Source organism: Myotis lucifugus, unplaced genomic scaffold (assembly GCF_000147115.1).
Source record: "Myotis lucifugus unplaced genomic scaffold, Myoluc2.0 scaffold_14, whole genome shotgun sequence".
NCBI lineage: Eukaryota > Metazoa > Chordata > Mammalia > Chiroptera > Vespertilionidae > Myotis > Myotis lucifugus.
In genome coordinates this window covers 3,550,785-3,566,061 of record NW_005871062.1, presented here as the reverse complement: position 1 = coordinate 3,566,061, position 15,277 = coordinate 3,550,785, and the positions used below count along the sequence as shown (strand labels likewise).

The 15,277-nt window shown below is 35.7% G+C and overlaps 1 protein-coding gene across 1 annotated transcript in view; it reads right to left on the bottom strand.

Moving 5' to 3' along the window:
- FGF12 (fibroblast growth factor 12) overlaps positions 1–15,277 on the bottom strand; it is a 244,207-nt gene that overhangs the window by 81,503 nt on the left and 147,427 nt on the right. The window lies entirely within an intron of this gene.

Below are 15,277 nucleotides of genomic sequence, written 5' to 3'. Positions count from 1 at the left end.
ATTTAAAAAATAAATGCAAAGCTTCAATTATTTCATTTGGCTTGCATAACAACTCTACCCTCGACAGAACTGTAAACTGGAGGCTCAGAGAGTGAAGCGAACTATCTCTAGAGAGGGAAGCAGAGCTGGGAATGGATTCAAAGCTCTTCTGTTACAAGTAACATCCTACAGCAGCTTCAAAGGTTCCTTGCAGTTCCAACATTTACTCTAACTCAGTGAATCCCTCTGGCCCTCCCATGTCTAATCCTCCTGAAGAACATTATCAATGGAAATCTTTAGACAGTACTGGGATGGCTGGTGTCATGCTGAGTAAAGCCTATGCTAATCTAATTCTCCACACTCTGACAGGAAGTAAATTCTCTACTAACAATACTCAATTGGGAAGGTCGCCCAATAGCTGGGAAAGAACAGAGATTTTAGAGTCATACAAAAAGTTCAAATCCCAAAGAATGAGCAGCAGAAATTTCCCAGTCTTTGCAAAATAACATAATACCCACATATAGCAACCGGAAGTGTGCACCACTCAAAATGTCAATGGAGCCCCAGAAATACCGCTCTCTATCTGGCCTGTATACAAATGACAGCAATCATGCACAATAGCACTGGTCAACATTAACGGTGAAAAAACAAACATGCAAATGGGTTTATTTTGTTTGCTCTGATTGTCTCATAACTTCTGACTTCCATTGACTTGTTCTTCCCTCTGAGGAGCTACAGACAAATCCCTGACTTCCTAGACCCGTGGTCGGCAAACTGCGGCTCGCGAGCCACATGCGGCTCTTTGGCCCCTTGAGTGTGGCTCTTCCTAAGCCTTAGGAGTATCCTAATTAAGTTAATAACAATGTACCTACCTATATAGTTTAAGTTTAAAAAATTTGACTCTCAAAAGAAATTTCAGTCGTACTGTTGATATTTGGCTCTGTTGGCTAATGAGTTTGCTGACCACTGTCCTAGACTAAATTTTAGGAAAGAGACTGATGATGGGAGAAGTTACTGCAGTTCAGCTTGCTCTTTTAATACAAATTTGGGACAAAACCATTAATTCATGTGAAGCCTATTTGAGCAAGAGCCCTGCAAGTGTTAATCCTGATGACCCTGTAACTCAAGTTGCAATCAAGCTTAAGTTTGGAAAACCCCAGTGAATAGCTGAGGGCAGTGGCAGTGGGTACAATGAAAAAGAAGGGAGCTGTATTTGGCAGGAAGCGTGCAGGGGTGGAGACCTCAGAAATAATAATCTTTTCATGGAAGCTCAATACCTGGCCTTGCTGGTAGAACAGAACTCGACAAGGAAGCTTGCCTTATAAATTTTTCATAGACCTTATGCAAACTAAACCCCTACCTTTATGGAAATCTATTAGTGTGCTGAAGCCTCAGAGGAAATAGAAAAACAGGTGCATCCATGCTTGATTTTTCCATATGTTTGTTATTCAATAGAAGCGCAATGAAAGGTGAATCCTATATTTAATTACCACATATTGGAGAGCTTTTGGGATTTTTCTCACCCAACAGTAAAAATAATTGTCATTCAAAAAAGATAAGTGAAATAATGTCACAATGAGGCTACATTGACTTGCTTGACATCCCCTGATACTCCACATCTATTTAGAAATATTGACTTTTCACTGAATTTAGATGATTTCTGTTGACAGAATAATTTCTTACTCTGAGAACCAATTTAAATATATTATCCTGCTACAAATAAGGATGATAATATGCAATAATAAATATTAACTTAGCTCCTATTTGAAAAGATGGTTCTAGGAGTTGCAAGTTATAAAAAGACATTTAATAAGTACTTGATAACTTAAAGGTGCTCAGAATGTAGTAAAATAGAAAACTTAGTGCCTAATGATTATGTCACACAGTTTCCCATTTCCATTCAACTAACCCTGTTCTCTCCCAGGCTCCCAGGTCTTAATCCTTCAATATTCAACTTAAATCCTATGAAAAAAATAACCTCTATATTTTTGTCAGAAAAAAAATCCCTCCAAATTCTCAGAGCTCCTTATCTCTACTTTTTATATTACATATTTCTCATTTTATATTTTCATTATGCAAAAATACATATCTTTTATTTTTAAGATATATATATATTTTAAAGCAACTAACCTCAAGGATAAAGAAAGTATTCTTTGAAGTTGTCTGGGAATAATAACTCAAATACCAGAAGGGGGAAAATAAAGCTGACCTTAGCTATATCTACAGCAACATTCAATTCTTGAAGGCAGTGGAGTAATGCCCACAAAATCTTTGTGGGAAGAAAAGATTAAACCAAGTATTCAATATCTAGCCACAGTGTTGTTCCAGGAGAAACATTAGCAAAAAAAAAATCCAAAACAAACAAACAATTGTTACATGCAAGAATTCAGACAATATTATTCCCATGAGTTCTTCTTGAGAAAGAATTTCACCCAGCAAGAAGATATTTTTGGAAAGACTATACAAAAAGATCAGTGATAAAAGTTGAATAGACTTATTTATGGGAGGAAGATTTAAACATATGCAAGGATTAAGGTGACAGCAGAGAATGTAAATGTTACACACCCTGACCATGACCATGGGTGGGAGAGTGAATAAGTATGGTAATATTCTCACTCCTAATATTAGTTCAAAGAATATTTTTAATACTTCAAAATAATTAATGGTGTATAAGTATATTTAACATATCAAGTAAAACATTACGAAAGCTTATATAATTAGCTAAAATCAGGTGGAGGAGTAGAGGAAGGGGAGATACAAAGAAGAAAGATACTAATGCCATCATTAGTTATAGTGGAGAATCAGATACTGTATAAAGAAATAGAGGACTAAGCATATTTAGAGCACAACATTTATATTAGGTCAATTTCCAAAATATCAGAAGCAACACACACACACCCACACACACACACCCCCCCCCACACACACACACACACACACACACACCAGTAACTAAATAAGAGTGCAAAAAGCTTTAAAGACAGAAAAGCACAACATGAAATAATGATAGAATTAAATTTATATCCTCCCTATTAATAGCTCCAAGAGGGCAGGATGGCCTGTTCATTTTGTTCATTACTGTGTCCCAGCACCTGGAACAGTGTCTGGCTGATGACTAGAATAAAAACAGTTGTTTTGTACAACTAAAACCTATAGAATTTATTAACCAGTGTCACCCAAATAAATTCCATGGAAAATAAAAGAAAAAGAATAAAAGGAGGAAAATGCATATTGGCTAAACTTACATATTAGAGAAAAAAGTTGCAAAAAGAAGTAAACCCAGCCTTAGCCAGTTTGGCTCAGTGGATAGAGCATCAGCCTGTGGACTGAAGGGTCCCAGGTTTGATTGTGGTCAAGGGCACCTACCTCGGTTGCAAACTCAATCCCCAGCACTGGTTGGGGCGTGTGCAGGAGGTAACCAATAGATGTATCTCTCTCACATTGATGTTTTTCTTTCTGTGTCTCTCCCCCTCCCTTCCACTAATTCTAAAAAGCAATGGAAAAATATCCATAACAACAACAACAAAAGTATCCCCAATCTGTACTAGATAAAAGAAAATATCCTAAAACATAAAACTTCAGAAAATTTGAAATAAAAATATGGCAAAATATATCAGACAAGTGTATACAAAAGAACAGAGTCATTATCTTGATGAGGTTGAATTCAAAGCAAAGAAAAAAAAGTTTTTTAAGAAGGCAATAACTTGTCTATAGTGATAAATATTTAATCAAACCAGGTAGATTAAAGATCTATAACTAGATACCAAATTAACACGGTAGCAACACTCACAAATTCAAGCACATAATAAATGAGGCAAACAAAAGAAAAACCCAAATGGATCTTCTTCACTAGTGGCCAGAGAACACTCATAAAAACTGACTTATTTATGGTTACACACTAAATATAAATAAAATCAAATAGGAAAAAGGGTCAGAAAAATTTCTCAGACATATAGTGACAGCACTGCAAATTAATAATGAAACCAGAAAACAAAATCTGATTTTTAAAAATATTCTAACACATATCTTCAGTCAAAAAAGAGATCAATACCAAAATTGTACAGTACTTAAAAACCAATAATGAAAAGATACTGCATAAGAACAGGGCTGAGACACTGCTCAAAGAAATAAATCATTGCACTAAATATTTACATAAGGAAACAAGGAAGAAAAGCAAAAAAATTATAATCAACATTTTAAAATTAGTTAAAAAATTTCTAAACTCGTGCAAAGCAAAGAAAGACTATTAGAAGAATTAAAATAGAAATTAATGAATTAGAAAGGAAATGACAGAATTAGTAAAAATACAAAAGCAGTTTCTTGGAAAAATAAAATAAAATATATGAATACATTTTTAGCTGCCAGGTTTTAAACCTTGGCACTCGGGGAAGATCATGCATTGCTGTGGGTACCTTTCTGTGCCTTATGTTGAGCCGCATCCCTGGCCTCTGCCTCCTAGATGCCAGCAGCCACTCCCCTCTCCCCACTGTAACAACCAAACTTGTCTAGGGATATTGCTTATTGTCCCCTTGGCGTCAAAAGCACAAATGCCTAGTGCAAGGAATAATAAGAAAAGAATGAGGAGTCAAGAAAAATAAAGGAATCAAAAGAAAACATTTTAGTAAACTCTACACATTAATATGAAACCTGGATAATATTATAGCAAAATAAAATTAACAAGTGTAGAAATCTAACACATGGATTACCAAAGAAGAAGCAAAGTGAGCTGGCAAAATCTAACCATTTAAAGAGAAATCAAAAAACAAAACTGACCCTTACTATTTAAACACCATTCCATTTTTCTAGATATACTTGGCCATATAACTGAATAAGAAGATAGAAAAGCTTAGGAAAAAGATAAAGGAGATACAATTAATATTACTATTTCGATGTCGTTTTGCAACTGATATAATTATTCACCTAAAAAAAGTGAATTTTACTGAGCAACTATTGAAAACAATCAGATAATTTAATAAATTGGCTCAGTGTAAAATTAATACTGAAATAATTATCCTTCAACATACAAATAGCCTCCATTGTAAGTAATAATGCAGAGAAAACACAAAATATCTGGGAATAATACTGATAGTAAATTTTTAGGGAGTATATTGAGAAAATATCAAAATGCTTCTGAGGGAAAAGTAAGAATGCCATCTGCTTAAAATTTCAGTGGTTCTCAACCTTCCTAATGCTGCGAGCCTTTAATACAGTTCCTCATGTTGTGATGACCCCCAATTTCACTGTTACAAATTGAACATAATTAAAGCATAGTGATTAATCACAAAAACAATATGTAATTATATATGTGTTTTCCGATGGTCTTAGGCGACTCCTTTGAAAGGGTCGTTTGACCCCCAACAGGGTTGCAACCCACAGGTTGAGAACCGCAGGCTTAAATAGACAGGTTTGACCTCATAAAGATGTCAACAATCATCTGGACATGAGAAATAATAGTCAATCTGGAAATAAAGTACCAACAGAAAATTTGAAAGAATTGAAAAGGCTCATTCTACAATTCATATTGAAAAGTAAATTTAAAAAGAATAACTAGAACAATTATGGGGAAAAAAGGAGTAATTTTTTTGGCAGGGAGAGGGTAGATTTATTGGTATTAAAAATAATGTAAAGCTACAATTACTAAATCAATGTGATACTGAAACTTAAAAATCAGGATAATGAGATAGTCTAAAAGTACAAAAATCCAAATAAGTCAAGAATATGTGTATATCTATCATCTTAGATTTACACATAATAAATTATTTAAGAAATTACTTTGAAACTTTTGGATAGCTCAAGATGAATTCCAAATATATAAATTTTAAATATAAAATATAAAACCATAAATTTACTTTAGACATTTTAAATGAATTTAAGTGACATTGGAAAAATGAAGGCATTTTCAGTACAGTATTTTTTTTTAAAACTCAGAGGCTATAAAAATTAATAAATTTTGACATTTTACTTGTTGAGTCTGTCAAATACTTGGTATTCATGAAAATGCAAACACTTCTGTATCACAAAAAGCATCATAAACTAAGTCAAAGGTTAAAAAAAAATTCCAAGGGCTACTTTTCCAAATAAAGAAAGAGTTACTTTAAATAATTAAGTAAAAGGCCAAGATTTTAATGAAGACAAGGGCATAGACACATGACAAACAAACAAACAAACAAACAAACAAAACATAAAAATGCCCAACATTAAAATAAAGCAGCTCTTAGTCATTCTCATATAATATACTAAAATCCATACATCCTAGTAAGTAAAAATTAAGACTACAATGAATCCAAGCCTACATCATTCATAATTTTTAAAAATTTAAAATTGATGTTGACTGATCAATCCAACAGTCAGAGCTATCAGTATAGCTTTACCCTATTGATCCAGAGCACAAGTCTGAGTTTTCTCTGAAATGTTTTTCCCCCCTCCTGGACAGATTGTATTTCCCAAATATATCATCATTTTTCTCTTGTGAATATTCTTTTAAAAAATTAAATTACAGTTAATATACAATATTATATTAGTTTCAGGTGTAGAACATAGTGGTTATACATTTATATATCTTATGAAGTGATCATCCCAATAATTCTAATAACCATCTGACACCATAATTATTAAAATACTATTGACTACATTCCTTATATACAAGTTGGCCCCTTTTGAAGATTCTAATTCCAAGGCTCCTATTATAACTACAATGCCCATTTCTTCTAAGTGTGAACTTCAGAAATAGTTAAGCAGCAGTAATTATGAATTTACTTGAACACAACTTACTTTTTACTCAGCAAACATTTATTGGGTATCAATAGAACGGAAGCCACTGGAAACAGAAAGAGGCAAAGACATGGTCCCTGTTCCTAAGATATTCACATGAAAATCATAAAATGAGACAAGGAAAAGGTAGAATTTAATGCAATTTATTCGTTAGGATAGTTATCATGAACAGTAAGTGTAGTGGGAAGGTAGAAAAGGGATGCAATGATAATTCCTGGAGATTCACAGAGGACATGATACCTTTGTCAGACCTCCTAATGTTGAGAGAAAACCAAGCCCTTTTTTCATGATACTTGAATACTAAAAGACTTAATAAATAAAATAGTAAAGAATGTGATAGTGGTATAAATTTTAACTTCACAGAGATTTCCATTTGATATCCACTTTGCTCACTGACTTCCAATAAATTTGCTTAGGAAAGTATTGTGAAGTGCTTTGGGAGAATTCATACTAAAGTGTCTAGAACTTCTAGTTAGTGGAATCTCATCTCATCTAAAAAGTTCATGATATATGAAAGAAGAAAATCCTTTCATATAGTGGATCTTCAGGGAGTCAGCCCCAGCATAATCATTGTAAGTACAAATTATACTGAATACTGTGGAGTTACCCACGGAGTTCTGAAAGTCTTCATATTTTATAGATGGAGACATACTCTCTTGACTGAACATTTTAAGAGCTCATTTTTTTCAGCTATTATCACAGGCTTTTCCATGCAGAGTCTGGTTCTAGTTGATATAAATGTTAAAGTGATAAAACCTAAAGCAACTTTCAACAAACAAAACCTTTGTTGAAGATATAAGTGTGGTGATGTGAGAGGTGCTGAGATACGGACAAGAGCTACTCACCCAATTCTGTAAGCACATTTCCAGTCTAATCCCAAATACTCTACAAGCAGATTTACTAATTTGGCATCCCAAAAAGACCTCAGCACTGAAGGGTTGTTTCTTCATTAAATTGCTAAGTAATTTGGGCTACAAAAACATTCATTCTGAGTCTATTAGCTTAAAGGTCATTGTATTTTGTGGTTACCCATGCATGGAATCAGATTTGGTTCAATTCACTCTGCTCCCCTCACAGGCACACACACAATACTATTTAAATGTCATCCACCCTTCATGCTGTCAAAACAGTACAAGGAGAGAATACTGGAAATGCGGGTATGTATGATGGTGCATATTTTGTGGACAGCTTTCTGAAATCCACACTAGAGATCAAAATTGGTGGCAGGAGGATAACAATTGATGGTCAAGAAATTAGTTAATTTATTATATGCTTATTGATCCTATCACATTTAATGAGGAATGTATGAAAAACTAAAAACATTAAATCTGGAAAGAACTTAAAACGTGAGACAGTCAACAACTGTGTGGCTTAGTGCAGAGATTAAGACCAAATGAGTGAAAGCTCATGCACTACTGGTGGGAATGCAAACTGGTGGCGCCACTGTGGAAAAAAATGTGGAGTTTCCTCAAAAAAATTAAAAATGGAACTCCCATTTGACCCAATAATCCCACTTCTAGGAATATATACCAAGAAATCAGAAACACCGACCAGAAAGGATATATGTACCCCTATGTTCATAGCAGCACAATTTACCATAGCTAAGATATGGAAACAGCCTAAGTGCCCATCAGCTGATGAGTGGATTAAAAAACCGTGGTACATCTACACAATGGAATACTATGCTGCAGTAAGAAGAAGGAACTATTTTTCAAAATATATTTTATTGATTTTTTACAGAGAGGAAGGGAGAGGGATAGAGAGTTAGAAACATTGATGAGAGAGAAACATCGATCAGCTGCCTCCTGCACACTCCCCACTGGGTATGTGCCCGCAACCAAGGTACATGCTGTTGACTGGAATCAAATCCGGGACCCTTGAGTCCACAGGCCGACGCTCTATCCACTGAGCCAAACCAGCTAGGGCAAAAGACGGAACTCTTACCATTTGCAACAGCATGGATGGACTTAGAGAGCATCAGTCAAAGATAAATATCACTGACCTCACTCATTTTTAGAATATAATGAACAACATAAATTGATGAACAAATATAGATCTAGAGACATAGAAGCATGAAACAGACCATCTAATCTCAGAGGGAAGGCAGGGCAGTGGGGGTAAGGGAGCAAGCAACCAAAGGATTTGTATGCATGCATATAAGCATAACCATGGACACAGACAGTAGGGGAGGGTGAGGGCATGTGATAGGAGGGTGGGCAGGGAGAGGTCAATGGGGGAAAAAGGAGACATATGTAATACTTTAAACAATAAATAATTTTTAAAAATCAACTTAAAACAAACAAAAAAAGACCAAATGCATGAAGTGGATCTTGGCTCTAAATAAGACTTAACCAATGATGAGGGATGTTGAAAATGGAAAATGTTTAGTTTGGGAAAGCAGAGTTCCTGCCATATGGGTAAAACTCATGATGGAGATGATGGATTAACATTTGAAGACATTTGTTATTAGCATCCATATGCTGCTTAATAAATGGAACTATATGGTCCTACAAGACTCTCTTCCTCCACTTATATTCTATGATCAGTCATGAGAGTTCCTGGGAAGGGATAAATGATTCAGCAATACTTTGTTATGTTGCATACTACTATCTGGTACCAACATCTACTTCACAGACGATAAATTTCATTCAACCATTAGGTATGACATACAGGTTCAAAAGGGGTTGAGATAAAAATCACAATGGTAATTTATTAACAGCCATTAAAGAAACTAGAAGTGTTTAAGATATACATTGAACTTGAAACATTATCATAGAGGACAACCTTGATAATTCTCAAATACATTTTCTGAAGCTATTTAAAAATGTATAGATATAGTCCAATATGGCATTTTTCAAGTGCTTTATGCAACTGCTTTCACCTATCCTGACATCTTAAAGTTATCTGAATATAGGAAGCATCACTATTCATGTTGCACAAATATTAACAGTAAATATATTTATCACATTCTCTGATTTGTGGCTTAAAGCTATCCTGAGTATTTTAGATAGTTAAGACTTGATGATCCAAAGTTTTCTCTTTAATTTTTTTAATAGTCTTCTAAACTAATAGTAATTATAAATCCTTCAGAAGTTAATTTTTAGAGGACACTGCACTGTTGGATAATATAATTACACTAGAGGTGCGGTGCACAAAATCGTGCACGGGTGGGGTCCGGCTGGCCCGCCCTGATTGGGGCCAACTGGGGCCAGGCCGGCTGGGGGAAAGGGCTGCTAAAGGTTGGGGGCCAGGCCGGCATGGGGGTGGGGCCGCGGGAGGTTGGCCTGCCAGCCCTGTCCCCGATCAGGCCAGTTGGCCAGTGACAGTGCATGTCATAGCGACCGGTTGGACGGGTCGTTCCAGTCATTCTGGTCACTTGGCTTTTATATATATAGATTGATCTATAGTCAAACCCTACCTAATAGATAAACCATATTTATAATTGCCACTTTAACTACCATTACAATCAGTGATTATTCATTGGTTAGCCAAGAGTATTCAGGACTTCGGTTTTAGCAACTGTTTTATACTTAACATGAGATTTGGTTAGTAAATGTACAAGTCAGGATAAATCAACATGACGAAAATGGAACTGTTCTTATTATTAAACTAGAGGCCCGGTGCATGGAATCATGCACATTGAAAGGAAATTAATTAGAAGATGGAAGGCAGGGCGGAACTGGGCGAGAAGGGCTGGACACGCCCTGGAGCCAACCTCCCATGATCCCTCCCTGGCCTGCCACACCTGGGGTGGCACCAGGGCTCGAAGGGCGTCTGCAGACTGAGCAGGGTCCCTCTGGCAGGTGAGGTCTCTTGGCCTGGCCTGTGGGGATTGGGCCGAAACCGGCAGTCTGACATCCCCTGAGGCATCCCAGAGTATGAGAGGGCACTCTGCAAAGTTGCTGTCACTCAGCAACTCCAGCGTTGAGAGTATGCCCCCTGGTGGTCAGTGCGCAGCATACCTACCTGCTGACCGGTCAGTCAGTCACTTAGCCTTTCATATATATATAGAAGATAATAAATATAGAGGCACTTTTTATTGTAAAGTCTGTGTAAATGCAGCTCACTATACTATTGTAATTATAATCAAAAGCTCTTTGGGAGAGAGTAAGTAAAATAACACTCAGGGCCCTTAGCAGAGTATCTTTCACAAAGCAGATGGTTCATCAAATGCTAGTTGAATAATAAACTACTATTATAGAAACCTTCGCTGTTAATCAAGCATTCTATTTTACAAACTTGCCTCTAATTATACTGCATACAACACTGCATGCAATAGGTAATCAAGCATTCTATTTTAAAAACTTGCCTCTAATTATACTGCATACAACACTGCATGCAACAGGTACTCAATATGTGAGTAAAAGATTAAGCTTTATCAAACTATTGCTGGGAGTCAAATTTGCAGAGCGATTTCCTGACTCAGCCCTCCTAGAATATTTAAAATACAGTAATGCAATAAAAAAATTCTCCACATGTCACGAACTCTAGGTAGTGTCTGGAATACTACCTTTAGATATGCAATACAAATACGTTAAGAATAGAGATTTTTTTCTTTCCACATATAGACTCCAGTTCTTATGAGCAAGGAAACATTGATTGTTTTGTGTGGTGGCTGAAAAGACACTATTTGCTTGAAATAGACTGTTCACATGGAATCCTCAGAATTAAAAAAAAAACACCCTCTCCTCCTCTAGCGACAACATGACTACAAAAAAGAGAGAGAAGTATGTGAGGTGACTTCTCAATACTGTTGGAACAAACAGGCCATCATTATAACTCCCATTCTGTCCTTTTTCACATAATACTGACCAAAGCAATTGTGGGCTCCTTTCAAACCATTTACATCAAAAGACATTGAATGGCATCTCCATATTTGTTATAAGACAAAAAGATCCAACCAAAGAGAGAAGCTGAAGTCTAGCCAGAACACGATAATGTTTTATAAATGTCTACAATGTTTTAGATAATGTTGTAGATATGGATGTCATTGCTCTATTTTAACATACATTTTGAAACATTATTATTGATTAGAGACCTGGTTCACAAAATTCATGAACTCTTGGGGGGAGTCCCTCAGCCCAGCCTGTGCCCTTTTGCAGTCCGGGAGCCCTCGGGGGATGTACTACTGACGACTTAGGCCGGCTCCCTGCGGGGAACAGGCCTAAGCTGTCAGCTGGACATCCTTAACACTGCCACAAAGGTGGGAAAGGTTCCCATCACCACCTCTGCGCTCACCAGCCATGAACCTGGCTTCTGGCTGAGAGGCACTCTCCCTGTGGGAGCACACTGACCACCAGGGGGCAGCTCCTGTGTTGAGTGGGATCGTGCCAAAACTAGCTCTCCGACTTCCCCCGAGAGGACCCAGATTGTGAGAAGGAGCAGGTCAGGCTGAGGGACCCCACTGGTGCACGATCAGGGCCGGGGAGGGACTCAGGAGTTTAGCCAGCTGAGGAGGGACCATGGGAGGGCTCCAGGGCATGTCTGGCCTATCTCACTCAGTCCCAATTGGCCGGACCCCAGCAGCAAGTTAACCTACCGGTCAGAGCTTCTGCCCCCTGGTGGTCAGTGCATGTCATAGTGACTGTTCGACCAGATGAGCACATCATTAGCATATTATGCTTTGATTGGTTGAACGGACAACTGGACAACTAGAGCATATTATGCTTTGATTGGTTGAACGGACAACGGGACAACTAGACACATAGCATACAGTGGCGCCTTGACTTACAAGTGTCCCGACTAACGAGTTTTTTGAGATACCAGCTGTCTCTCGGCCGATTTTTTGCATTGAGTTGATAGAGTAATTTGAGTTAATGAGCTCCTTAACGAGCTCGGTCTCGGAACAAATTAAACTCGTAAGTCAAGGCCCACTGTATTAGGCTTTTAGATATAGGATTAGTACATACACTCAATTCTCCGTTCTTCTTAGTACCTAAAGTGTATACTCATGTGGAAAACCCAAAACAATGAAAATTCAAATAACATTTATATTAAATCTGGTTTATATTAAATCTGACACATAACTTAGTTTTGAAAGGATGCCAAATGTACCTTTTACATTTTGTTTTCTAGCCCTGAATATGCCACATTTGGTTGAGAAAAAAACATTTCAAGAAATATGTTTTTGATTGTGAGATGTATTTTTAGCATTAAACATTAGCTTATTAAATAGGCACTTGGAAAAAATAAGAGTCATGGTTTTGATGGGTTTGATAGCAGTTAGAGTCAGAACAAGAAAACAAGGCACCTTCATACTAGATCACCAAAGAATATTCACTTAATATTATATACCTCAAGAGAAAATAATGCACAATGACAAGTATAAGTGATTTCATTAAGTAAATAATATCAATGTGTTACAAAAAGTAATTATAAAGTCTATGTCAGCCTTAAGTAAATAATTTAATGTATTACAGAAATTAATTATGGCTTTGTAATTAGATCTATATCTGATAGATCTAATTAATGAGATAATTTTAATTCCCTGCTGACATGCATTTAATGATAATTATATTTAGAAAATAACTTTATAGAAAAAATATACAAAATAATAAGGGGTTATAGTTATAAATTCTTTTGAAGAATCTAGACACAATGTAAATGGATGCTTTCTTCATGCTGTAAATAGTTCAATAAATTATGAAACAAATAAGTCTGCTTTGAAGGTTTTTTATATACAGTGAGCTCAAAATAAGAATACCACTTGGATGAGTATTAATTTAAAATCTAACATAGAAGATTACATTTACAAGAGCAAAAGACCATGTGTCTTTCTTTAGAGAAAGCAAAATTCTCATAGATATAGAAGTTAAATGGACCATACTTAATTACTTGTGTCCAGATAGTAGTATCTAGAAAGGGAAAAAGCAGAAGATGCTATTCCTTCTGGGAGAAAATGTGTCATTGCTTATGATAGTGGCTTTGTATAAAGGAAGTTAAAGGTCATAAGGCAAATATGCGTTAATAACTGAAAACAATTGGGACAAAAATTAACACATATTGCCTCACTCCCAGGAAACTTTTTGTTTTTCTACAACATACATTTGCTGCTGACAAATATTACTGGTCCATCCAAATCACATAGTTTAGCACAAAATTCTCCTAGAAGGGATATCTTGTATGTATACAAGTTGTACAACATAATGATTTGACATACATATTCATAATATGATTACTACAGTCAAGCTAATTCACATATCTTTTCCTCACAGTTTTCTGTGTGATGAGAGCATCTGAAATCTACTCTCACCTTTTTGCTTTATCTTTCTAAGAGAAGTGAATGTTCCATGACTATACTGTCAGTGATAAGAACCTACCCTGATTCTACTTTAGAATAAGTTGTGCTTTTATGCCATAGTCATGTTGTGTATTGACCTTAAATCTATTTTACTATTACATTCTGAAATTTAACTGTACTATAGAATACCAATTGTTTCCACAGCTTTGGAAAGGTATTTGACCCTATCTACTAAAGCTGACCAAATATCCATCTTATGACCCAGGAATTCTATTCCTATGAAAATTACACAGACATTGAGTATACATGTCCACCAACAGACAATGACTAGAATGTGCCTGAAACTTTGTTCATAATTGCCCCCAAATGGAAATAACCAAAATGTCCATTATCAGGAGAATGGGTAAACAAATTGTGGTACAGTCATACAAAGGAATACTACATAGCAAAATGATATGATTTCTATGGGAGATCTTCTGGGAGTAATAGAAAGGTTCCTCATACCTGGTGGTGGTTACACAAGAGTTTCACACTTAATATTTAAACACTTTGTCTATAAAGTATATCTCAAAAATAAATCACACATATTATTTAGGACCGAGTCTGTGCTAGGTATTCATACAATAACTGGTGACACACTAGTAAACAAGATAATAATTACAAGTTTAATTATTTTTCTGTGATCCTTTTTAACATAGACTGCAAGTTATATAAAGTCAGAGGCTAGTATAACTGTGGTTCATTTCTGTATACTATATGTCTGGCACAATAACAGGTACACATTAGGAAATCACTAAATGCTTTGGATCAATGCCTCTTTGAATTTTAAAAGAAAGAATTATTTATTGCTACTTTCAGTAGGGTAAGTACATATTAGATTTATATTCCCTTGGTATATTTTCTTAAATACAATTACCTCTATGTGCTCACCAGCATACAAAAAACAAACAAAAACAAAAATTAAAAACCCTCTCTCACATTTATAATTGTCTTCTAAATGAAAAATAAATAAAGATGATTTAACAGCAACACATTACCCTATAAAGTGATTCTTAAAAGAAATAAAGTTGAATCTACAGAACATGCAGTTACAAAGATAAGCCTGTCTTTCAAATCATGAAATTATTTTGTATTAGAAATTATGACCAGATATTCCTTATGACCCCAATAAACAAACCAGATATATTTTAAATGGAGCTAAAGAAAAAATTCTTTATCGATAAGATGATAAAATACCCAGGCGCTTAAGAAAGGATAAGGTATTTCCAACCCTCGAGTGACAGAATA